Genomic DNA, 27031 nt, shown 5'->3' with positions numbered 1-27031 from the left:
GCCATAATCTGAGGAGATAAAATGGGCAGCAAAGACTGTCGTCTTACCTTAGTTCTACGCGGCCGCATCCGGACAAGCGGTAATTAGAAGAAACCGCCATTGCCGCTCCACACGTAAAAATACACCCACAGCGCTCACGTGACACCTACGTTGTAATGCTCAAACATATACGACAATATCCTCCCCACTACCGGCGCCATATTAAAATGTGCAAAAAGAATTATACATTTCTGAATCTCACGTAGTAATTCACAAAACGACTAATGTTGTCTGAAGCATACAGGCGTAAAATGCTGGCGCTATTCCGATATACACCCACGCAACCGCCAGTGCCTGGTTATCGAGTCAGGCAGGCTCCCAACCCAAGTCTTCCACAAGAACACACAAACAAACACGCATTAACACTGTACAGACACACAGCTAGACGTACTCCGTGCACACATGCACTCTTCGCTACACAGCCCTCTGCAGTAGATAACATCGAAAGGCAGGATTTCTGCTGCACGCACACTGCACACACACACTCACTGCTGGACACACACACTGCATGCGCACACGTTCAGAGGCACATAGACTCCCCTGCTGGGTGTGGCTTTTAAAAGCTTTTGGGCTCAGTATCTCGCTTTGCCTCTGAACGGCCCTGTTCGTCCGGTACATGGACATCACACACAGCACACCTGTCGATATTTTCACAGGCAAGCACCCACATTTACACACACGTTGTCTACACACACGTGCAAAAATCACACAGGTAAAACTCACAACACACCCAGGCAGATGGGTATAGACAGCAGACATATCACACAAACAGTTTGGCACACAAGCTAAAACATACACACCGATGGTCTCACAGGCACTCGTTCATAATGACAGATCACATAAACACACGTACAGAAATGGAAGGTTGTTCACAACACATCAAGGCAGAAAACGCACAAGCAAACATACGCATGTACACACAACAGGTATGCACACACGAGCCAGCTACACGATGATACATGCCAATGGTCCCTCCTAACAGACGCCCAGCGCGGGGCACTAACATGGGGTGGGGCGGCGATGCTACTCACCTGCTGCGCTCTGGAGCACCTTCACAGCTTGCTTCCTCGGCCCCACGGCTTGTCCGGGCTCAGCCCCCTTAGCATAAACTCAGGTGTCCGGACGGGTCTCCATCCACGGTGGTGCCACCCGGGCGCCTCCCGCAGACTGGCACGGATTTAAGACACCGACAATAACCCCCATGGAACTGTTGCTGTGCTTGTAAACTTGTTGTCAGTGTTATTTATAAAGTGATGTGATATCTCCAGGTGACAGTGAATATATCAGGCACTCACAGAAACGGGGCAGTTTTGGAAGTGCCGGTGATGTCCAGAGTCATAGGAAATGCTGTTAGGAAGCGAGGCATCACTGTACCGTGCTCCTTGGCCCCGCCCACACTGCAGAATTTGCATGTCCAGCCCCGCCCCGTCCAAGGCCCTCAGTATCAAAGGTCCGTCCCGTGCACAAACAGCACTGTGTGCTCTTGGCTACTTCAGAGAGGTCCCGTTCCCAGGGGCTGGACCACCCAGAGAGATTTATAAATATATACATATATATCCGTAAACCCGGAAGCGCCCAAGAAATAGACTCTCAATTAAGTGATTTTACACTAATGTTAATTATCTAAACACGCCTTCAGAAAGAAATTCACGCGCACCAGAAAGAATATCAACAAGTCAGGTCCCGGGCCGGCAGCCAATCACAGCGCGGCCCGGGAATGACGTCACGGGGGTGTCCCGGCCGGCAGATTCGGGGGCGTGTTTTTCGCGCTCTCCCCTTCCCATTGGCTGGAAGGTAAAATTCCAGCCAATGGGAAGAGGAGAGGGCGGTACTTAAAAAAAGACACAGAAACGCCCCCGAATCGCGTTTTCCCGAGAAAGCGTGATTGACAGCCTCTGTCTCCCAATGGCTAGCGTCCATTTATGGAGCTAGCCAATTGGAAACAGAGGCGGTCCGAACATCCCTACTGAAGACAAAAGTTTTCGAACTGGGAGGGGCACTGCGTGCCCCTCGCCAGGTTGAAACCTAAAAAGGGTTGCCAATTGAAAAACTGTCAGCCATGTATGTTTAAAGACCTTGCTTTGACACTAAATAGGATCTTAAATAAAGAAGTATGTATTTATTTGTAATTTGACTTTCTGTCTGTTCCTTTTATTTTCAGTCATGAAACATTCAGGCAGCCCTAAAACACATTTAAAAGTTCTTGATATTTGCTTTTCGAAGTACGCACAGGTACGCACAGATAAATGCTGAAAATAGGGCTTTAGGTGACTGTTTATTTTTGTACCATCTGCAACATCAAAATAATGAGCTCGCAACCATAATCATAAGACTAGAAGTTTGTTGCAGGATCAGCAATAGTTTAACTTATATCTGAAACCCTACGCCCGTCAATAACATGCTGATTAATTTCAAGTGTCTGGAAACTCACCCTGCATTCAGACAACTCACTCCTCATTCTCACCCTTCACTTTTACACTCACCCTGCACTCACAGCGCATAGTTATGGTTTTCCCCGCATTTGCCACATAATCCTTCGTCTGCTGCATAATTTGCTGATTAAAAAATGCAGCAACACATGTTACTTCATAGTGGAAGGCCCTTTCTAAAGGTTGACTGGTCATCTTTCCGTTGGTTAGTGCTATATGCGGGTGTTCATGGGGTACTCATATGGATCCTTTTTTAACTTTCTGCACTACCACCACACACCTCGATTTCAGGCAGAGACATCCCAAAGTCAGTATTAATCATTCAGGGGCAGTTTTTTGTGAAAGCTGAGTTCATGGGGTGGCAGGTAAAAGGCCAGCAGGGTTGCATTTAGATGTAGAGCCCTAATCCTCTTGATCCTTGGAGCCTCACAGTGATGGTCTAGGAGACAGAGGAAAGGAATGAGATTCATAGATATTGTCAAAGAAAAGGCCCAGAATAGCGAGCAACGCATGCAGACTAATTTTTCTGTTTACAAATGGCCAGAGACCGCTTCTTCAGAGAGATACCCAAAGAAGGGGACAATATAAGTGTTTTTTTTTTTTAAAAGGGACATTCATTAGTGAAGCTGGTACTTCTGCCAAGTGTGTCAGTGAGATCTGCTGGTTATCATAAAGGAGCAGATACAGCAGGACTGGGGCCCAGGAATTTGGGCGGCCCATTGCATCATAATTATGACTGTCCACCTTTAACAAGAGGGGCATCAGAGCTTATTGTCCTTTCAAGCATTAGGACAGAGGTGATGATCCATCATGGTGGGGAAGAGGTAAAAGAGGCAGAGGAGATAGCCTGCTACTCAGGACTGCAGCTATCATTAGTGCAGCAGGTATAGTTGCAATTGGGGTCAAAGAGTATGAGGGGCTCACAACACCCCAATTATGGGGAGCAGTTTGTTTGGGATATCTGTTTTGTTTGATGCATTTGCTGTTTTATAAGTCTCATATTTGGTGCAGTTAATAAACTATAGAAAAAGTATTCCTGAAATCATCTCATAAGCCCCGCCCCCTGCACACAGCCATGTCCCTCCCGCTCCCACAATCCTTGTCATAAGGTTTTGGAGAGGGGCCTGACTTCAAAACATTTTGCTTGGGGGGAGCTCAGAGTAAACAAGTTTGAAGACCTCTAGTATATGGTCATTTGGTTATTCTGGGACAGTCATGAGCTGATCGATGAAAAAGAATTCCTGTAAAATTGTCAGGTTTCTTTCATAACATAGCAATTAACCCTCTGTAAACTCTAATAATCATTCTGAAATGATTTAGACAGCTCTCAAATACTTTTTAACTGATTTACTCATCTTTGCTAGTTTATGTCTATGTTTCAGAACGGAAAATACCAGATTAACTTATTTTTCCCCATATTTTTACTGGCCTGGGCTTAAATATACAGGCAAGTAATGAAAACTGACAGAGGCAACCCTAGTGCCGCATAACCGAAGGGCGAAGCCATCTTGGGAAGAGAATGAAAACGGGATGAGAACGAAAATGGGTCAGCGAGCTTTGAACACGTTTTTTCAAAGAAACGATGAGTGACCATTTGAATAGGACTGCTTGGTCTCTGCATTGGCACACCTTTGGCGATCGGACTGCCCATCTTGAATGTGAATAAATGCATGAGTGGACAATTCCAGTGGGGCTAATTGTAGTTTAAAGAAACACTATTAATGCATCCCAAATAAATATTGTTCTATGTGAATTTAGATACTGCTTACTATTGGTAAAGCAAGTATCATGTGGTTGAAATCATGGCAATGGAGTCTAAAGAAGTCTTCAACTTAGTATCAGAATTTCTGTGTTATGCTTGCCATTGCTGATACGTAGTATGATGGGATGTCTACAGATTGTTAGAGTCAATAGACTTGCGCTGCAGGGTGCTGGACTTAGGAATAGTAACATTTACTATTCCAACTCCAGCCTACGTACAGTAGGTAAGGTGTTGGAATAGTAAATCTACTATTCCTTAGTCTAGAGCGCCCTCCAGCGTAAGTCGTGGTACCGACTTGCGTTGTAAAAGACGCGTCGTAATGGCACCGCAGTGTTTTGACTGCGGTGTAAAGGCTGTTTACCTTTAAAACTGCCACTGGAATTTAGAGACACGTTTTATAACTGCCACTGGAATTTTTGATTTGAACATTAGGTAGTAACAAAGAAAGATGGACTTTGGACCTTCATTTAGAGTAAGAACATGCTACAATTATACCAAGGAGAGTTTATGGAACAATGAATGCTTGAGTAAGCTTTATTCTTCTCTTTCAAGAGTGGTTCATTTCCCGTTCACAATTATAGCCCGGGCGGAAGTTGAGGGTGCACACAGTGGGGATCTTATCATGATTAGGAGATAATAAAGATAAAAGTACCCCCGTCCTCCAACATCAGGCCGTGACATAAAGGACTAATGTTCCCTTAGAATTCAATCTTTTGCTCATTACGACCAATGACCATGGAAAAGCCTAAAAGTACACAACAATAGTAGTCACTATTCACATTCTCATTGCCCTCGATAATTTCAACATTTAGTGGAGGGGCTAATGATTATTAATCGCTAAATCAGTATATAATTTATTTGACACACTCCTTAATTATAGTTGTAAAAACTAAACGATCCATGCAATATCTTTGGATTGTCTTACCTCGGGTCCTATTTGGAAGCAGAATTGCAATGGAAAATGGTGTTATTATTTTGAATTGTGTGATTTAGCATTGATATTCTTTGCATTTTTGTGTTATTGACATGATCACAATTCCCATAGAAAGTATTGTGTTATTAGGTAGGCAACATTTACAATTAGCTCTAATTTACCAAGAGGCGACATTATGAGTACCCTGTAAAAATGACCATTTCCCACCTGCCCCGGGATTACCATTACCCGGGTTCTCAATAATTCAATGGTAAGGAAATAACAGGATTTACATGTTTTGGGGTACAACATGTCAAAAGTAGGTGATTCTGTGCCGATGTGCTTATGCACACAAGGAGTTCAGCTAATTTCAGCAGCCAGACTCTTCGTGCAAATAAAATTAACTTGTAATTCCAATGGGCCAGCTAAGTTTTGTTACCAGGCCCATCGGATTTTACAGGGCACTCATAATGAGGGCCTTAATTGTGCTCGCGACTCACTGCACCATTGTAGGAGCACATTTCTGGCATTCACCCAAGGCACCACATAGAATTCTGCCTCCAAAATCCTACACTCATGGACAGCAGTCTCTACATTGCTAGCCTGCCTAACTCCTAATAAGCACAATTTCCTGCACATTCTCCATGTCTGATATGCTGCGTCAAGCCCCCGCGTCAAGCTATCACTCAAACAACACATTTCTCTCCCTTTACAGCTCACTCCAACACTCTCTTATTAATGTGTAAACTATCCCCCATTACTCTGAAGATTAATTAATAGCACTAAGGGCGGCACACTACTGGGAGAAAGCTTAGAAGTTAATAAACTTGCATGGAGAACCTCTGTTACTCAAGTTGGCAATGACAATCAAGCCCAGTGAGGGTGTACATTGACTGTGTAATGGGGGGGTCGGGGTGCACACCTGTCTTTTATGTTTATCCAAACATTATCCTTATGATCAAAGAGTGCGCGCAAACTGGCTGAGTTGGAAAGTAGGCTTTGGTTAGTTTGAAAGTGCGACTTAATGATTGGGGAGGGGAGTTTTTCGGGGGGTATGTGGAGAAAGGGAGAGTGATAACATATGGTATGGAATAAGTGGGAAAGGATGGGAAAGTTGACTGTTCAGCAGGCCGGGAAGCCCATTGGGAAAATAGCAGTGTATGTCTCTTTATTTAATTATTTTCTAGCATAACGCTTCTGTAGGAGCAGGGTGGACATTTTTTAAGTACTGAACATGGAGAATGCATAATGGGTGAATAAGCGAGGGCTGCTTTGCAACTAGCATATTGAAGAAAAGAACATGTAAATATGATATTGAAGCAAGATTCACAATTATGAGTCAAAATAGTAATTATTGGGAGGAGCCTGGCCAGCGACCATGATGGCCGCCTGACTCCTCGGCTCGGCTTACCTCTAAACTGCTCTCCCGGTTTCCGCGACATCCTGCACGCACTTCTTGGAATAATCGGCGCTGGCGGAACCGGGAGAGCAGCCTGATCCTGCCGCTGTGTCTCGAAGTCGGCTCCCGGCAGTAGAAGCGCTGCAACGCCCTCACCTCCTCCGGACTCGGCGAGGCAGGCTCGGGGTCTTTGTTCTTGCTGTGCGCCTGGCCCGAGTGCAACGATGATCGCCAGGGGCTGCTGGACGGGGCTGGCTGCCGTGTCTCGCAGCAGCTTCGTGACTCTGGAGCCCTGCTTGCCGCTCTCTCCGACCTGCGCGCAGAAGCCCCAGAAGTAACATTGTAGCACTCCCTGGGACCTGCATTGATTCCGCCGCTACTCTGTTTCGCTGCAGGGCTGGGACGAGCGCCATCTTGCCGCCTGCCTTCATTCCCCGCAGGTAAACACCCGGGACTGGGTCTGTTACAGCATTGCTGCGGGGGTGATAGTAACTGCTGCCCTGCGCCCCCCCCCGTCTGGGCTCACTTCATCATGAACCAGCTGGAGCTAATTGGGAATGCTGGCAAGGAGAGCTATCGACCGGGGGCGCGACACGGCACACACTTGCACCGACTGGAGGACAATGCTGCGCCCTTTTTCCCCTCGGCGCCATTGCGGCTATGTGATATCCTGAGCGCCCTGTCCGCCTTGAGGGCTGACCTACGCACCGTCGCTGGGGAACTGGGGGGTCGGATGGACGCGATATTGTCCGCGGCCCCCCTGTCTGTTCGTGACGATCCGCAGCATCTGGCCGCTACGCCACACCCGGTAAAGCATCCTTGTGGCCTCTCTGCCCCGGTCTCCGCTGACATGGAGACGGCGCGGAACTCCGATCCTGCAAGCGTACTGGAGGGAACACCCCTGGGTAGACCCGTAATGTCTGAAGCAGTTTTCCGGCTGGCAAGACGGTATCGGGCGCCATTTTCTGAAGATCCCTCAATGGCGGCTAGCGGAATGCAATTCCCGTACTTGGAATGGTGGCGAATGTTGGGACTGGCTGTACAGAGTGACCCCGCACCCTGCAACGCTTCGTGTGTCATTACCGTTTTCTCGGCAACGGGCTGGATGTTCGTTTGGGACCATTCTCCTATCCTGACGAGGCCCCTTCATCCCCTTATTTCACCCGGGTCGTTTTTGATCCAGTTGGACTACGTTGCTGCATCCTATCGTACGGGGCAAGGTTGAGGGTATTCCTTTTCCCTTCGGAACTGTTTTCCTAGTACTGCTGGGACACTGATGGACTGCCGATGGATTTCATATGTTGGTACTGTATTGGTGGTGGAGTCGGGGTAAGGGTGGCCGGAATAATGGACTTTGACAGTTTTGGACATGTTCTTATGGCCCTCCCCCGGTCTTTTGTGATTTATGTTTCTTTATTTCTCTTTCCTAACGGAACTCTTCTCTAAGTGAACTGTACTCTTTCTTCTTTCTTTCCTTCTCCCTGTTTCTTTTCCTTCTCAATTTTCTCTTTTCTCGCTATATTTCGGGTTATGGGGAGACAAACACTCTGCTAGGGGGGGGGGGTAGGCCGTAGCCTCTGCATGTGTGTAGGGTGGGGGGGTATTTTTTAGTTCATGTTTCTTTCTATGGTGCCTTTTTTGCTCTTATATGTTTTCTCTTTCTTCTTGGCCCGTGTTAGGCATATTGGGGGATGGGTGGTAGCGTGGTATTAGTTGGGATGTTGCGTCCTCTTTAGGGGTGAGTATACTTTGTGGCCATCCTCTGGTTGGGACCTGCATGCTGCGAACTGTGCTGATTGGTAAAGGTGTCTATAGTGAGTCCCACCTACACGGACCTCATTTCTTCCTTTTAATTGTACTAGTACGGAGAAATATGACCTGCTCTTAATGGTAGCGATGAAAACTTTTCAAATTAACCTTCACTGATTCTGAGACATGGTAATGCGGTAACTACAGTGTAACCTTTCTAATGCTAGCTTCAATGAGAGATATTACTGTGTCGCCGTAACGTTGCATTGGTGCTTTACTGTTTCCGTGGCCGGCCGGACGGTTGTAGGCCCGTATTTGTTCTGACTTGATGCACAATAAAGGTTTTCAAAAAAAAAAAAAAAATAGTAATTATTATAATTGTTTTCATTGTCATTTACAGTGACCCCCGAAGAAGGGCACTTGATTGCCCGAAATGCATTGGGATTTTACTAATAAAATCACTGCCTTGGATGAATTGTTGCATTGGTCGTGTTCCTTTTTGAGGTCCGGATGGTCACGATTGGAGCATAAGAAGCTTAGAAAATGGCAAATAATTCAGAGTGTGATTTTGAAACATAAAAGGAATGACTAGAGTTCGAATGAAAAAATTGTTGAGAAAATGGTTTACAATATTGAAGCAATGAAAAAGGACTCAAAACAAGATTTCCACAATGGCGCCTTCAGCTGTGCAGCTTACAGGGTCGCAGAGAACCCCTGTGCCTGTACATTGACTGTGCCCACATATCTTATGTTCCTAACATGATGGAGTGTGTGTCTCCCTTTAAGGGATAGACGGGGTCAGCCTAACCTTGTAACTTCCTCACCTTGCTTGACAACAAGTGCAGTCCCACACTTCACTCCACCAGCTACAAATGAGAGTGTTCAGAAAGAACTATTCAGCCATCCTTTCCTAACAAAGTCTTCATGGAATTTCCATCCGCATCACTTCAGTGTCTGGATCTCCACCCTCCAATGACAAGGACATTGAACATATTTTGGACCCCTTCAAACTCTATTGAGTCCCTTGATTAACACAGATCTGTCCTTTGCATTTAGAAGACACCTCGTGGCTCATCTTGATAAATTCTATTAGAAAAGGTTACAAGAGGCACCACTTCCGGAGAAAATGAGGTGGGCAATAATAACTTTTATGCTGAACAAAACAAAGATGCAAGCCAATGTCCACATTACAAACATATCTCATAACTGATCAAGGAACGCAAATGAATGTGAAAATCCAGGATGGCAAGGTGCAAATAGTCACTGGGACCCTAATATATAGAAACCAGTTAGGATGCATGATGCATTTAGCACTACTGTGTCAGAAGAAAAGAGAATGAATGCCTTCCCTTACTTGTTGCAAAGAAGGCATCTAATTTTGTAAATCGGTCCTACTTGCTGGAAAAACTAAGGCAATTTGGCATGATACAGGTAGTTACATAACTCTCAAATGGCAGCATAGGGGACCAATATGTATTATCTAAAAGCAACGTGTCTTGGATTGGAAATTTTTTCCAATTCATTACGCTTATCCAGATAGGACCCTGCCTGAAATATTAGAAATTATGGAACATTTTGGCAAACTGTTGTATTATAGCGTGAACAGGTCTGAAAAGAAAATGTGATCTCACTGAACCACACTACAAAAGTAATAGACAGAGTGCATTGCCTTTTCAAAGATACACACAAACAAATCTAAATACATGACAATACATGTCACACCGTGGTTCAATAAACTTGTCCAAAGAAGCATGGGCACCTTAATGTCAAGAACTGAGGGGAACCTACAGGGGTGTCAAAAAACTCCTTGGGCCACACAAAGATAAAAACATTGATACAAATAGTCCCAAGGATACCTATGAATGACATATTTTACTCTATCTCAATGTTCACTGAGAGGCATACAAGGAACTATAGAGGCGGGACAGTGCACTGTGCCCAAACCACATTGTTATGCATGTCAATCAATCAATCAATCAAAAACATTTATAGAGCGCGCTACTCACCCGCAAGGGTCTCAAGGCACTGGGAATGGGGGGGGGGGGCGCTACTGCTCGAAAAGCCAGGTCTTGAGGTGCTTCCTGAAGGAGAGATGGTCCTTGGTAAGTCGCAGGTGGGTGGGGAGGGTGTTCCAAGTCTTTGCCACCAGGTAGGTGAAGGACCTTCCTCCGGTGGTGGTTCTGCGGATCCGTGGGATGGTGACGAGGGCGAGGCTGGCGGAGCGGAGCTGGCGGGTTGGCGTGTGGAACGTGAGGCGGTAGTTGAGGTATTCGGGGCCTGAGTCGTGGAGAGCCTTGTGTGCGTGGGTGAGGAGTCTGAACGTGATCCTCTTGCGGACTGGGAGCCAGTGCAGGTCCCTCAGGTGGGCGGAGATGTGGCTCTGTCGGGGGATGTCCAGGACGAGGCGTGCTGATGCGCTCTGGATGCGCTGGAGTCTTTTCTGTACTTTGGCAGTGGTCCCAGCGTAGAGGGCGTTCCCGTAGTCCAGACGGCTGATGACGAGGGCCTGGGTGACCGTTTTTCTGGTTCCAGTGGGGATCCAGCGGAAGATCTTACGGAGCATGCGGAGGGCGTTGAAGCAGGAGGAAGTAACAGCGTTGACTTGTCTCGCCATCGTGAGGGAGGAGTCAAGGATGAAGCCCAGGTTGCGTGCGTGGACCGTGGGCTTGGGTGGGGGGCCCAGGTCGGGGGGCCACCAGGAGTCGTCCCAGACGGAGATGGATGGGCCGAGGATGAGGACTTCCGTCTTGTCTGAGTTCAGTTTCAGACGACTGAGCTTCATCCAGTCCGCGATGTCTTTGATGCCGTCCTGGAGGCTGGCTCTGGCGGAGGCGGGGTCGTTGGTGAGGGAGAGGATCAGTTGGGTATCGCCGGCGTAGGAGATGATGTTGAGGTTGTGCTTGTGTGCGATGGCTGCGAGGGGGCTCATGTAGACATTAAAGAGGGTGGGGCTGAGTGAGGAGCCTTGAGGTACGCCGCAGATAATCTTGGTGGCTTCTGCGCGAAAGGGTGGGAGACGGACTCTTTGGGTTCTGTTGGAGAGGAAGGAGGTGATCCATTCCAGGGCCTTTCCTTGGATCCCGGCGTGGTGGAGGCGGGTTGTCAGGGTGCGGTGGCAGACCGTGTCGAAAGCAGCCGAAAGGTCGAGAAGGATGAGGGCGGCGGTTTCTCCGTTGTCAAGCAGGGTCCTGATGTCATCGGTGGCTGTGATGAGAGCGGTCTCGGTGCTGTGGTTCGCTCGGAATCCGGACTGTGATGGGTCGAGGGAGCCGTTCGTCTCGAGGAAGGATGTCAGCTGTTTGTTGACGGTTTCCTCAATGACTTTTGCGGGGAAGGGGAGGAGCGAGATGGGTCGGAAGTTCTTGAGGTCTGTGGGGTCTGCGGTGGGCTTCTTCAGTAGGGCGCTGATCTCTGCATGCTTCCAGCTGTCCGGGAAGGTGGCGGAAACAAAGGAGTTGTTGATGATGTCCCGGAGTTTGGGTGCAATGATTGAGTCGGCTTTGTTGAAGATGTGGTGTGGGCAGGGGTCGCCTGGGGAGCCCGAGTGGATGGTGTTCATCGTGTAGGTGGTGTCTTCAGTGCTGACCTGGGTCCAGGCGCATAGGATGGTACTGGGGGGCGTAGGTTCGGTGGCAGGGTATGAGTTCTGGGCGCCGAAGCTGTCGTGTATGTCGACGATCTTGCGGTGGAAATAAATGGCGAGAGAGTTGCAGAGGTCTTGCGATGGCGTGATGTCGTTGTTGCTGGCGTTGGGGTTGGAGAGCTCTTTCACAATGTTGAAGAGTTCCTTGCTGTTGTGGGCATTGTTGTCCAGTTGTTCTCTGAATGCTGTCCTTTTGGTGATGCGGATCAACTGGTGGTGTTTGCAGGTGGCGTTCTTGAGGGCAATCATGTGATCAACCCCCATTGTTAAATTACTCATACCGCAGCCATCATTCATATGAAAACGTCTTCAGGAAAATTAAATGAACAAGGTTTGTGGAAGTCCTACTGAAGACCACTTTATCTGCTTTTGGCTTCGGCAATGACTTGATCTAATTAGTCAATGATCGGGTCAGGAACCAATGAAACTGATAAATTAACCAAATAAATTATTCCTTGTTCAATACTTGAAATACTAGGTAGAATGTTTACATTAATGTTAGCCACTAGTACAACTCCAGACTGCATTCAGTCCATGTTTTTTTCTGACTGTGCTTCTCTATAAAGGACCTCCCAGAAGCACATCAGCCGTAGTACTACCCCAATAGAAACAGTGCAACTATACTACTATTCCATGATACTCTGAATATGAAAACAAGCCACCACATACTTTTTTTTGCCTTGCTGAATGGCATCTGTTATGTGCAACTTGAATCCTATGGCATAGAACCCCACTTGTAGGCATAACTGTTGCACTTAGGGTGTCTCACTAAGAAGAATATAAAAATAGTTGGTGCTCAGCTTGTAGCACAAAATATGATGGACTTGAGGGGTGTGGCCAGCAGCATGGCCGAGTAGGTGTGTTTGCAGAGGCTCCGGCGGCCCGTGGACAATCCTGTTCTAATCCTGCCTTCCAAAAGTCTACAGACATGAAAACTTTAATCCACGATACAGTGGAAGACAACTGGCAACGGCGGAGACTGGATGTGGGTCCTGCTGCACACCCGATCCCCTGAGCTGAGCTGGACCTGGGCCGCAACCGAGGAGATTCATGCAAAATGGCGACACCCGACTGTTTAGCTCGACTGCAGGCTGGAGGTGGGTGGGCGAAACCGGACCCTCAGGGCCACACCTACGATGCCGGAGGGGACCCGGGATTGAGCAATCCAACCACTACTGCCCCTTCCCCTCCGCTCTCATCTCTGCACCGGGGCTGTGCCCAGAGAGTGGAGAGCTGACAACGGTCTTCACAGAACCACACAGGTGATAGGGGCAATGCGGCTCGAAGCAGGCCCAGAGGGCGAAGCGCTGCCAGCGGCCTTCACAGAGCAGAGCAGGTGACAGGGGGGGCTGAGCGGCAGGCCCGGAGGGCGGGCTGAGAAGTGATCGGCCTGCCACAGAGCGGAGAGGGCACAGCGGCGATGGAGTACTCCAAAGGCAACTTCATTGCTCTGACGGCGAGCTGACTGCTTTAAAGTGGAGTGCCTCTGCTCTTCTTAGGCCCTGCACTCCCACACCCAGGAAAGCATCCTGAAGACAAACGGCCATATCAGACACCACCAGTGACCGGACATAGGCGCAGATCGTGGGCACTGGCAGGTACTGACCGCCGTTGGGGGGGAAGGGGTGAGGACTCCCCATTGGGTTACAGACAGAGGCCTGAAGGGGAGGATAGATGGTGCCCCCCCTGCCGTTAGGAACAACAGAGGTGCCCTGAAAATGTGAGACCTGCAATAATGTGGTGAGGGCAGCTGGGAGACGCCCCTGGCTGTGAGTACGAAGCAGTGCCCGCCCGACCAGTAAAACTTAGAGGAACTGAATGGGACACTCCTTCGAGAGATGTAGAGGGATCTCCCCTGTGTATTGGAAACCGCTCCCAATGCAAAGTGACCTTCCCAAACTCTACTTCGCTATATGGAGACAGCGTGCCCTCGGGGAACATGGGGATGCAACTGCATCAGTGAGTGGTCGTGTGAATCTAACAGAGGTACGAGCCTGTAGCACGTTCGGTGGAATCTCGAGAGGGGCTCCAGCATTTTTCTGGCCAGTCCAGCAAGCGGGGTGCCTTGTGAGATTCCTGTGTCCTACTGAGGGACCCTGCTTGGTTTATACGATGGTGACCCCCTCCAAGAGGGTGAGGCAAGCGTGGCCCTGTCAGCAACTGCGCTGACCGATGGGAGAGACATCTGCTTGGGATCCCTGGTATCGCCATTGACAGGACTTCGACCAGCAGGCCCCTTTTGACCTTGGTAACCTGCCCACCAGCAGGGGCATAGGAGTTCACTTGAGTTCTGAACATTAACAAACACCACAACTGACCGCTTCTTTTTAACATCTACATGACCCCACTGATCTTCCTGGCTGAAGAATTGGGCGCCAAGATTATGGCCTACGCTGACGACACCCAGCTTCTGTTTACCTGGGACGACTCAAAAGTTGGTACAGAAGTGGCGCAAAGATGCCTAGCCGCCGTGTTCTCATGGCTTGCCCAGGCTAAATTAAAATGTAATAAGGGGAAATCAGAAATCATATTATATGGGCAATTTCCCTCTCAGTTTACAGAAGCTTTATGGCCCCCTGATTTTCCCCGTCCTATATCTGAGGGTGGCCCAGCCAAGAACCTAGGTATTTGGTTTGAAGCAGACCGTAGGTTTACAGAGCATATAAAAAGACTTACGGGCGTCTGCTTCGAGACCCTCAAGTCCTTAGGCAGATTCTTTCCTTTGCTCACTCAACCGACCAAGAAGATGGTCGCCCGGGCACTCATCTTGTCTCGCCTGGACTATGCCAATGCACTTTTTCTTGGCATCCCGGCATACTTGGTCAACAAGTTACAACTTATTCAGAATGCTGCGGCGAGACTCCTCCTCAGCATCTCTAAGCGAACCAGCATAAGATCACAAATGTGCTCGCTCCATTGGCTGCCGGTGAGCCAGAGGGTACAGTTTAAGGCTCTTGTCTTAACTCACAGAGCCTTGCACGACTCTGGCCCCTCCTATATCAAGAAGAGGGTGGCCTTCTACATTCCCCGACGATCCCTAAGGTGGGCTGCCCAACGACTGATGGTAATCCCCTACTTCCGTCGAGCTAGGATGGGCAGCCAGTCGCTTTCGGTCAAAGCAGCCATTCTTTGGAATGCCCTCCCCATAGCGCTGCGTCACACTCAGGACCTAAGATGTTTTAAAAAACTCCTCAAAACCCACCTTTTTAAACAGGCCTAGTAATTTGTTTTTTCTCACCATCGGTTTACTACTGCATCGCGCCAGGATACTCAAGAGTAGTTGTGCGCGCTACAAATTCCAATATAACATAACATAACAATCAACCCTCAAAGAACTGAACACCCATTCAGCTTTACACGTATATACATGGGCGATGGTCCAGGGTCCCGACGTTGTCCTAAACAGCAATGCTCCATGGCGCATATGCGTTTGTGTGTCAGGACACAACCACCCAATATGGCCAGAATCAAAGAGCAGAGACCTCCTACATAGGGAAAATTGGACAGATACACAAAAGACGTGGGCCCACAACACGGAGCGGAGGGCGAGAAATCGCTACTACAGGCAATACAGTCGTCCAGGGAAGCACTAGAGGGGAAAATAGGTGAGGTCTGCTCTGAGGTCACTCTATTCCACCAGGATTTGCGCAACGTGTCCAAGAGAGTGACTCAGGCAGAAAGCTGCATATTGGAGATGGAAGACGTGTCCCACACCCTACAAAAAGAGGTCACAGAACTAACAGACACCCTCAAAGATGTTGCATAGAGAGTGGACGACACAGAAAACAGCGCACACAGGAATAACCTGCGCTTTGTAGGATTCCCAGAAGAGATTGAGGGCTCAGAAGTGGGATTCTTTCTAGACAAGTGGCTCAGAGACTATCTCCTGGTGGTGCAGTTCTCATTGTGTTTTGTTATCAAATGAACGTGAGCACCCCCACAGTCACTGATCTCTCGATTTCTCAATTATAAAGAACGAGACCTAATAATTCGGGAGATGCGATGCATTGAAGAGGTTAAACATGGCAGTGTCAAAATTATGGTCTTCCCCGACTATTTATGCGAAGTCTAGAAACCATGGCAAACCTTTGACTCGGTCAAAGCAAAATTGAGAACTCTCCACATTCAATTTATGTTGCTCTTGTCGGCGAAGCTCAAGGTCATTTTTCAAGGCAAATATCTTTTTTTCCAGATGCTGGAGGAAGCATGGACCTGGGTGAAGGAGCCCCCCCTCCTGAAACAACGGCACGACTCAGCAGGAGCCTCTCACCCTGATGCACAGAGGGGAACTAGACCCAAACCTCAGAGAAAGAGAGAGAGAGAGACAGGAGGGGTCCCCACGCGGACCTCACGAACAAGAAACGCCCGGATACAAACCTTCTGCTGCTATGGCACATCTCGGAATTAGCTCAGACTTCAGACATGGAGGAAGAATCATCACAAATGTTAAGCAGGAGGAGACAACTTAGACGTTGAAAACAGGTCACTCCGGACCTGACAAAACACAAACTTTCATTGGACAGCAATCACCCATTGTTGCGAGAAAACACCCATATGGAGGATCCGCCTCCGGACACTGCTGTTTAAGATCCAGACCTGCAGATTGTAACGTGATGGAGGCAAGGAACGATGAGACACATGGCCCGGCGATGAGCAGTAAGGCAGCACTAGGTGCCCCTTAATGGACGTAAGATACACCCATCAGGTGTTTAGTTCAGTTTTCAATAAACAAGATTCTTTCAGTTTTAGGGAAGGAATCTAGGGAGGGGGGATACAGATCTCTTAGGCTTAACCTGCGACACAGTTGTCATGTTGACAGTGGAGGTAAAATGCGTGGGTAGCGGGAGAGAGTGGGGAGGAAAGGAGCTGGGAAGGGATTCAGAGTTCAGGGTCCAGCTAGGGAGGGGCAGTTTAGTGTTTATGTTGTGCGGTGTGACAACAGAGACAGAGGTAGGATTCACAGACCCTAGTATTATGTTATCTCAATACACAACAGAGGGATACACCAAATGCACTGGGTGATAGGGAATACTGACTAATGACATAGAATGTCCACGGTCTTGAAACAACATCAAGAGAGGGCTGGTCGCCTAATACCTTAGGAGACTGAAACCTGACAAAGCCCTCATCCAAGAGACAAACCTACAGGGCTTACAATGTGGGTTCTTAGGGAGGGAACATACAAAACCCTAGCTTATGCTGGATTTTCCTCAGGATCAAGAGGGGTGGCTATCCTGATCAGGAAGATGCCCCTTTCCTTATAAATAAAACCAGGGCAGACTCCAATGACACGTATATCGCCGTCCGAGGAATGTGAGGCCATAGAGACACCACCCTTGTTAGTGTCTATGCTCCTCCTTGACTCCAAAGACAAACGTTAGATAAAGTAGCCCCAAGATATTACTAGAGGCAGGCTCCTCAAAACACATAGTAGGAGGGGACTTTAATGAGGTAGGGGACCCACACATGGACCGCACAAGATTGACCCTGGGGCAGTGGGATGGCACAGTCCTGGCTGGGTTCCTGAAAACATTGGGATTTACCGACCTCTGGCGCCAACAACATCACAATGACCATGTATAGTCATATTTCTCGGGCCTCCCCAAGATATTCTCCAGGCTGGAATATATTTTGACCCCGGCAGGTGAGATATATGTAGCTGAGAGGGTGGAATACCTCGCAAGGGTTTTATCGGACCACTCACCTCTCTGGCTTACAGTGGGAGGGAGACCTTGTGGACCAAAGGCAGGATGGAGGCTAAACACATGGGATCTAAAGGATGCAACAGTAGCTTGAAAAATAAGAGTAGACACCAAACTGTAATTCAGCGAAAATAAGGTTCCAGTGTCCTCAGTGGTTGTCGTATAGGAAACATATAAAACTGTACTCAGGGACAGAACATTATTGCGCATAAGAGTAAGAAAGAAGTTCAAGAGGTAGAGGCCCTAGAGAGCAAACTCTTGTACCTACAGGGGAGCTTAGGACCAGACGCAGACCTACTAATACTGCCTTAGATTTCAGTTTTTCGCAGGGCAGATCAGACACTGGCACACCAGGAGGGGAAATCCTTGATTCTATCAGCGCAACACTGCCTGTATGAGTCAGGAGATAGAGCAGGGAGATTGTTGGCCTGGTTGGGTAGGAAAGAATGGTTGCAGTCCATTCAGGAGGATGGAGCCACATACACCTCAGCACAGGAGATTGCTGACGTATTTGTGAGATATTATGCTGACTTTTATGAGGCCAGAGCGCTTGCGGACGAATCCCAGATTAGAGACAACTTAAGTACAGTCACTATTCCTACCATGTCCTTAGATGAGCGTGCAGCACTAGAAGGAGAACTCACCCTAGAAGAAGTAGAGGCAGCTATAGGTAAGCAGAAACCATGGGAAACCCCGGGACCCAATGGATTGCCGGCCAAATTCTTTAAGAGTAACGCTGAACAACTGGGCCCTTATCTACTAAAGATGTTTATGGCGGCCAGGAAAGAGGGAGCTCTCCCTCCAGATCTCCGCAACACCACCATAGTGGTTATTCATATAGCAGGGAAACCCACCACAGATTGTGGTTCTTACCATCAGATTTCGTTATTAAACGTGGAAACTAAATTATTGGCCATGATTTTAGCTGCGCGATTACTGACATTAATTACTTTCCTTGTCCATAATGACCAATGGGGGTTCATGCCGAAGAAGTCAATGAGATTTAACCTTCGCCGGCTATCCAACTGGCTAGAGACGATAAAAGACAGAGTTACTCCCCATATACTTTTATCCCAAATGCCTAAAATGCCTTTGATGCCGTCCACTGGCCCTTTATGCGAAAAGCTCTGCTGAAATTCGGGTTTGGACCCAGTTTCCTGACATAGATAGATTTACTATACACAGAGCCGCTGATTAGGGTGCGGGTCAATGGACTAATGCCATCATTTCCCATTGCCAGGGTCACTAGACAAGCCTGCCCACTGTCTCCTTTGTTGTCTGTTCTTATCTTGGAACCACTGGCCTATTTGGTTCGAGCACACCCCAACATAAGAAGCTTCAGGGATGAATCAGAGACACTTAGAGATGAACAGATCACTCCCTGCTGATGACATCCTTCTGTATGTATCTAACCTGACTGTGACATTTCCTGTCATATTCCAACTATTTGAGGACTATGGGCCCCATGCGGGATACAGAATTAATTGGGACGAGTAGAGCCTCTACACGATAGGTGGGCACTTAGATATGCGAAACTTCCCAGGATACCTCTGCATCGATAGAGAGGAGTTTAGATACCTATGTAACCACAAACATCACGGCAGGTCTCAACCATAACATTCGGAGGGTTCTGACACAATTCCACGGGGACGCAGAAAGGTGGAGATTGCTACCCTTGACACTTTTAGACAGGGCCAACATGTACAAGATGGTTACGCTTCCGAAATTGCTTTGCATTCTCAAAAATACATATATCAAAATCTCAGAAGATATTTTTGTCACATAGATAAGGAGGTCTGCACGCTTTTATGGAACTGGGGTCATCCGAGGGTGGTACTACAGACACTCCAATGCAATCAATATGACAGGGGGATTCCGCTACCAGATATAAGATCATACGACAGGGCAGCACACTTGATAGCAATTAATGAATGGGGACACCTACCAGGCGATCATCCAACGTATGCTCTAGAGAAGCTTCAATTCCAAATACTTTCATATCTCCATTACATCTACAGTGGCAAGGGGGTAAGACAATTACTTCTGACAACCCAAAGTACAACAGAAGCTTGGAAGGGGGTGGAACGACGCATGGGATGGGACAAAAGACTCACCTGTGACACTCCACTGTGGGAGGGGATTTGCTTGCCCGAAATAGGGAAGCTGCAGGGATTTTAGACCCAGAACATAATAGGGATATCCAGATTGGGCAATCTCTAGGAGGATGGATCCCTGATCTCCTTCAGCTCGCTCCAATGAGAATACCAGCTAAGTGACACCCAACAGTTCAAATATATTCAACTGCAACATGCATTGAGAGCGGAGGGGTTAGACGTGAGCGATATTCCTGAGTATGCGCCCCTAGAAGGGAGACTGCTTCAGGGGGAAATAGCTGATAAAGCTGTCTCATGGACCTACAAGACACTAATTAATAACATCCCAGATAATCCGAAGACCTTAAGGGCCCAATGGGAAACAAAAACAGGGGAAATGGACGACTTTGACTAGGAGGCAGCACTAATGCACCCGAGAGAGGTAGCCATCAAACTAAGGCTACGACTGATTCAGTTCAAGATCCTCCACATGATACATTACTATAGGGCCCACCAACAGATTTGGTCGGGCAGAGACACCCGACTGGCTATGTTGCAAAACAGAAAGAGGTACATATATACATACACTATGGGAATTTCCTATTGGTCCACGATCATAGAGGAACTCACCAAGGAAGTGGGGAAATAGCTACCAATGGATGCTATTTACATCCAGCTAGGCATTCCCTCAGAGGTTGATGTCTCCCGAAATAAGCTCCTATTTTGCAACCTAGGCCAGGAGGGACATAGCCCCAGGACCCCCTACATTGAAGGAATGGAAAACAGGAATGGACCTATACATGGGTGCAAAGTAGGTAACATACAAGGCAAGAGAGTGCCCAAAAGCGTTTTCTAAGATCTGGGTTCCCTGGCTGCGGTATTATGGGTTAGAAATGGGAGAAGGGATTGATGAGCCCTTATCACTGACCACTGTGTGAAACATAAGACTTAATGGTGGACTTTTTTTTTTAAAGGAAAAAAGAATATATATTTTGGGGACAACCATGCCTGCTATTATATGTAACTGTACTACTGTATGTGAGATGCTTTCACTCCCAGACGTTCATTGTTCTTGCTGCAAAGTTAAGCATCACATGGAATTCTTAGGGACATTTTAATAAAAATGTATTTTCTTTAAAACTTGATGGACAGGAATGTGTCCCAGAGTAATTACTAGTAGTTGACATTAATTATAGCATTTCACCCATCATATTTAAGTTTTCTCCATAATTGAAGAAGTATGCCTGGTGCCCATTTGGGTTAAGCGTTGGGGCATAATGAGGTTTCTGTCATATTATTATTATTTCTGCTTTTGGTTTCCCCAGAGCATGCTTTTGTGTTCATTGTCATTTACATATATTCTACAGTAACATTGTCTGGTTCAAAATGTTTCATCATTCATATATCATATATTCATGCACTGTGATATTTAGAAAGAAACGCAGTAACTTTCTATGAACATGCAAGAAAATTCTATTTTTTTTACTCTCACCTTACATCACAAATAATGGGGCTGATACATTTTCACATAAAAACACTTAGAATTATTATATAAAGTCTGTGTGAGAGTATCTTATGGGGAGAGCATCTTCAGACATCCTAGAAGGAGCATCTGTTACAAACAGTCTGCATCAAGGCTCTGCACTTGTGCTTGCTTTCTGGTTCTCCTAAGAACATTGACAAACTATAGATTGACATTGGTCTTGCCTTAGGGCAGGCTGCAGACTAGAAATTACAAATAGGAGTGTTTGTGTTAGGATTCTGCCACCAGGTGGTGATCTCGAGGGCCCTGTGGGGCCCAGCTGTTACACCAGTATATAACAGAACTCCTTCCATAACCTTGCATCTATAGCTCCACATTGCATCCCTATCCAGGTTTCCGCACCATCTTCCTGATACATCATGTCCCCGTCACCCATTCTGTTTCTAAACTGTGCTTCGATCACATCCTGGTGGTGGTATTTTAATTTCTATCTTGATTCCTGGATCCTACGGTCTTTCTGGCATCTTTATACCTGCACTGATCTTTGCACTCTCTTGCTACCGCTCTCTACTCTGTTCTTGTCATGTGCCTACTGCCTTTGCTGGTACTCCCCTTTCCAAGTCCAGTCCTGCCTTCCCTTTATTGGTGGCTCCCAGATGCCTTGCTCCTGGTTCATTCTTTGCACTTGGCTCTCTCCCTGCACATGCGCTCCTCCCCTGGGCTTCCTCCTCTTTGTGCCCTGAGGGCTCAGTGTGCAGTGGCTCACAACTGACATTGCTGCTGAGTCGTCTTGCATGCTATAGTGATCCATTGTTATTTGATTCCATATTCCTGTTTTGGCAAGTTATTTGTGTCTGTTGTCCATCTCTAGTTTATCCCGTCTCTTTGTTTCTGTGATTGCCTTGCTCCTAGCCTTGTCTGCTCTTTTCCTGATCTGTCCTCTATGCAGACTCATTAATTTGAGATCGGTGTCCTTGTTTGTCTGCATATATATCCTGCCTGGTTTGGTAGCAACGTTTTCCTAGCCTTGTTTCAGCAGTCATTGTTCTGAGTATCCCAGTCTGGAGCCTGACCTTGATCCCAGTCCTGCTTTTCCCTGAGCCCCGTTTTGGTGTTCCCTGTTGTCCTGCCTTGTGTTTATATTATAATCTTGATAATCATTGTTACCAAGGGTGCCAGTATGGTTTTGAGCCCCACACAGAGATCCACCCAATACTCCTTTTCCATAAAAGCTGCTGGGTGTCTCCTTGAACTCTGTGAGAGTAACCTTCTCATTGCCTTTTTGTAAGATCTTTTCACCTCACAGACAGATCACTTCCAGGGAGCAGACAACCTATCATTTATACTCGTTTGTCTATTGGTTCCCCACTTATACCTTCCTGTTGTTTGCACTTGTGTTGTCTTAAGCATTTCTCATGTGCACTATCTTGCTCCTTATTCACTGCCTCTTCCAACCTGCTTCAGTCTTCAGCTTCTGCCTTCCCAGCCTCTAGTATTCTCCTGCAGTGAGAAAGCTTTACCTTGTCCTGAATAAGGCTAGTGTCCCTGACAATATGCCATTTATGATGCTCCAAATTTGAGCAAGAGTTTGCCCCTAATGTGGACATTAGCTAAGGCTAGGGAAGAAAAGATTCCATCAGAGAGCTGATCTCAAGATAGCCATCTATTATGGGTTTTTGCTGCCAATTTTCAACACATTTACATGTATTGGCTTTTTTTTGTTAATCATAATGTTTATATCTGCAAATAATGCTTTTTCATATATTCTGCACTAAAGCAGGTTTTTAACATAATATTAAAGGCTTTTAACATTATAGTTTGGACTTCTTGTGTGGGTGCATCCTTTGTGGAAAGATGTCCCAGTAACCTACACTAAATAAAAATATTTCTGTCCGCGGCAGGATTGTAACCAGATACATATTATTTCACGGTAAGTTGTGGGTATGCATAGGTCACATCCTGTCGTTTTCACTCACTCAAGCAAACACGTTGGTTCACTTCTGTGCTTGCCTGAGGGCCATACATAGAAAGGGACTTGTAAAAATCGATCAATTCTAGGTCAGACTAAATTTAAAATATGGAAACCCCGTGACACTGCCTTTTAGCATTGGCTCTGTGTAACAAAGACATTACCACTGCAAAACTGTAGTGCAAAGGCCTGGTGATAATTCTTATTGTATTTCATTGAAATGGCATATTCCTACATATCACTAATAGGCACTGAAATGCATTTCATGATAGATAACTACTACCCAGTTATGCCTGTTGGACTAATGCAGGTTCACAATGTGGCCAATAGAGAAAATGTTTTCTGGTCATGTGTGCTGTCGAGCAACCAATATGACTGTGATCGAGAGTGCACTTCAAATCGCTGGTTCTTTGTAATACAAATGCTTGGCGGCAGTCCACTGTCGTGAAGCTGCACCACCCGAATTGGGGGTGCAGCAGGTGTAACACTGGTAATATGTCTTAAAAGTGATACTAAACAAGAGACACTAGGAATGCAGAAAGTCTCCAGTTGGACAATCCAGTCAGCTTCATTGTCGGAAGTCCTTTGCCCTGGGGGGCCCACTAGAGGGCTACTTTTAATTTGATTAATCCATGAAGATGCGCCGGACCCACTATGGTGAAAACAATACAAAGGGGGCACAAAGCCTACTAAAGGAAGCCTACTACAGACTCCAAGTACCAGAATGCAACACTATGTTAATTGGTGCTAATTGTATGTATGTATGTATGTATAGGCATTTATATAGCGCACTACTTACCCGGAGGGTCCCAAGGCGCTTCGACCGCTGCGAAACCCTTCCTGGCTTCCCTGAGAGATGGTCCCTTAATGGGTATCTCCAGGGTGAGACCAGGCATCCCCGGCGGTCTGGTGGGGCCATTAGTGAAGATGAGTTGCCGAGTGTGATCGCTGATCAGAGTGGGCACCGAGGCGAGAGAATTATCGAGTCCGCTGACCCTGGTCCAGAAACCTGCCGCGCCGGGATTCGAACCCTGGTCCCGGGCCGTCCTCTGCTCTCGGGTCTGCCGCCTCTAACCAGTGGTGCAATAAAAAAAACGTGCTACCAAAATGCCTCCTTTGTTCTCCTACGCTTGTCATGAATGCCTGTGACCAAGGAGCGCTACGGCTCTGAAACGCATAAGGCAGATGATAATTGCCAGAGGGAAGGGAAGCAGCCGAGCAGCCAATATGACTGTGATCGAGAGTGCACTTCGAAGCGCTGGTTCTTTGTAAAACACACACACACACATATATATATATATATACATATATATATATATATATATATATATATATATATATATATATATATATAGGAGCTTGATGTTTTGGCGGCTGCACGGCCGTCGGAAGGGCACCACCCCGTGAACATTGGGGGCCATAAGGCTTAGTATTCACCTACCTGATCATGGGGCAACTGTGCTGGATTGAGGACAGTGACGCTTGTGGGGGCTCATCCAGAGCTTAAAACAAATGTGCTTCCATTTGAGGATTAATTTCGGACACTCCAATTCCCAGAAATCACCACAGTTCCATTTGGACAGCCCATCTGGGCATGGCAGATGTTAAATAGACGTTAAAAGCGATGGGGGAGTGTTCATCACGGTATTGCCTCTGAAGAAGTGAATAAACAAAACGCGTCAGGCAAAAAAGTGATTTGCATTTATTTTCTGCTTGCAGGCGGATGCTGCCCGTACCAGTGATTCAAGGAACAGGTTGAGCCTTACGCAGCTGCTCGTGTGCCTTCCAAACTGCGTGTGTCAACCAGGAGCTTGATGTTTTGGCGGCTGCACGGCCGTCGGAAGGGCACCACCCCGCGAACATTGGGGGCCATAAGGCTTGGTATTCACCTACCTGATCATGGGGCAACTGTGCTGGATTGAGGACAGTGACGCTTGTGGGGGCTCATTCAGAGCTTAAAAGAAATGTGCTTCCATTTGAGTATTAATTTCGGACACTCCAATTCCCAGAAATCACCACAGTTCCATTCGGACAGCCCATCTGGGCGCGGCAGATGTTAAATAGAAGTTAAAAGCGATGGGGGAGTGTTCATCATGGTATTGCCTCTGAAGAAGTGAATAAACGAAACGCGCCAGGCAAAAACGTGATTTGCATTTATTCTCTGCTTGCAGGCGGATGCTGCCCGTACCAGTGATTCAAGGAACAGGTTGAGCCTTAAGCAGCTGCTCGTGTGCCTTCCAAACTGCGTGTGTCAACCAGGAGCTTGATATATATATATATATATATACATATATACATATATATATATATATATATATATATATATATATATATATATATATATATATATATATATATATACCTCCAAATGCGCTGCCTCCTGGATATAAAAACAGCACGCCGTGGACACAAGCATTTGATGAGTGGTGATTTATTCAAATTGATTTGTCAAGACCCAACGCGTTTCAGGGAACAACCCCTTGTTCACGAGTGGTAATCTTGTTGTGAATAGTATTTTTGAAACAGTCCTGTGACACATAAACAACATAAACAACAGACTCCATAAATTTAATGCACTTTGAGTCTTTCTTTTACAAAAAGAAAAGTTGTTGAACAGCTAATAAAGTTAAATCATGTGTAAATTACATTAGGCAAATATATGAAGCAATTTGTGTGTACTTGGGATTAAATGCTAACACAAGTCTTCAATAAAACTTTATCGATGTGGACAATGTTGGCTCCTCAGTGTAGAATACATGTCTCACTTTTGTAAGAGGCTCCTCTAAAATAGCGTGCCAATATTAGTCAATTGAAAAATAATCAATGCAGACCTCATCTACCTATGGCTTACATTTTGAGGTGAATCTCATCAAATCAATGGTCATTTGTAGATTGTGACTCTTGTGCTGGCATTTTCAAAAAGTTCGTTCTATGTACAATTCAGCCCCAGTGGGCAATTATTCAAATAATAAAACATAATTCAGGTACCAGAAAAGTTAACTAAAACTTAATCTTCTTCCCAAACGACTATCCAGCAAAATCAAAAAGCTTAATCAATAATCAAAACGGGTGTGAGATTCTAACAGTGTCTTATCTCAAAGGTGAGTGTCTTAATAGTCTCTTCCTAATCTCAGGGAAGAGAATTGGAGCCAGGAGGTGGTCAGCCAATCTTTCATGTGTCATAATGTAGAGCGACTTGCTAGCAGTATCAGCTTGTCTTCAACTGTGGCATAAGTTCTCATTCTTGCAATTCTCTTCTATGTATAAGCCTGTGGTCCAAACACAAAACAATTTAACACTGTTAATATGTCTTAAAGTGATACTAAACAAGAACCTAAAACATTAAAAGAAGATTAATAACTACGAGGCAGCAGATATTTGATTAAGATACCAGGAGAAGAAAGAACTGCCCCAGAATTCTTTTCATTTGATGTCCAGTCAAAATATGGTCATTCTCATGTATGATTAGTGTAAGAAACACAGAACAAAGGCGTTGCAGCATTACTAAGTGTCAGAGCATGTACCTTGTTCTTGGTAGTGTACTAGAATTAAAATTAAAAGTGGTTAGTTATAGCAAGTTAGTACTTTATCTAAATACAATACGTAAAGAACAATCTGTGGGAGAGACAGTTATAGAAGGTTATGTAACTTACATAATGCAACAAACTGAAACATTAGAATACAGAATACATTGCGTCAAAAGTGATGTCAGTAGTGGTGACTCAGAACCTAACGCGTTTTACCCTAAGTGTGCTGACAACTCTTCATCACAATTGTGTCCTTCGGGGGCCATTGTTTGGTATTGTATAATGAGTCTAGACTCAAGACGTCTAAGGTCTTCAACCCTGTT

The sequence above is a fragment of the Lissotriton vulgaris genome, chromosome 9 (genome assembly GCF_964263255.1).
Source record: "Lissotriton vulgaris chromosome 9, aLisVul1.2, whole genome shotgun sequence".
NCBI classification, from domain to species: domain Eukaryota; kingdom Metazoa; phylum Chordata; class Amphibia; order Caudata; family Salamandridae; genus Lissotriton; species Lissotriton vulgaris.
The sequence above is the reverse complement of the archived record's forward strand: the minus strand, read 5'-3'. Positions refer to the sequence as shown.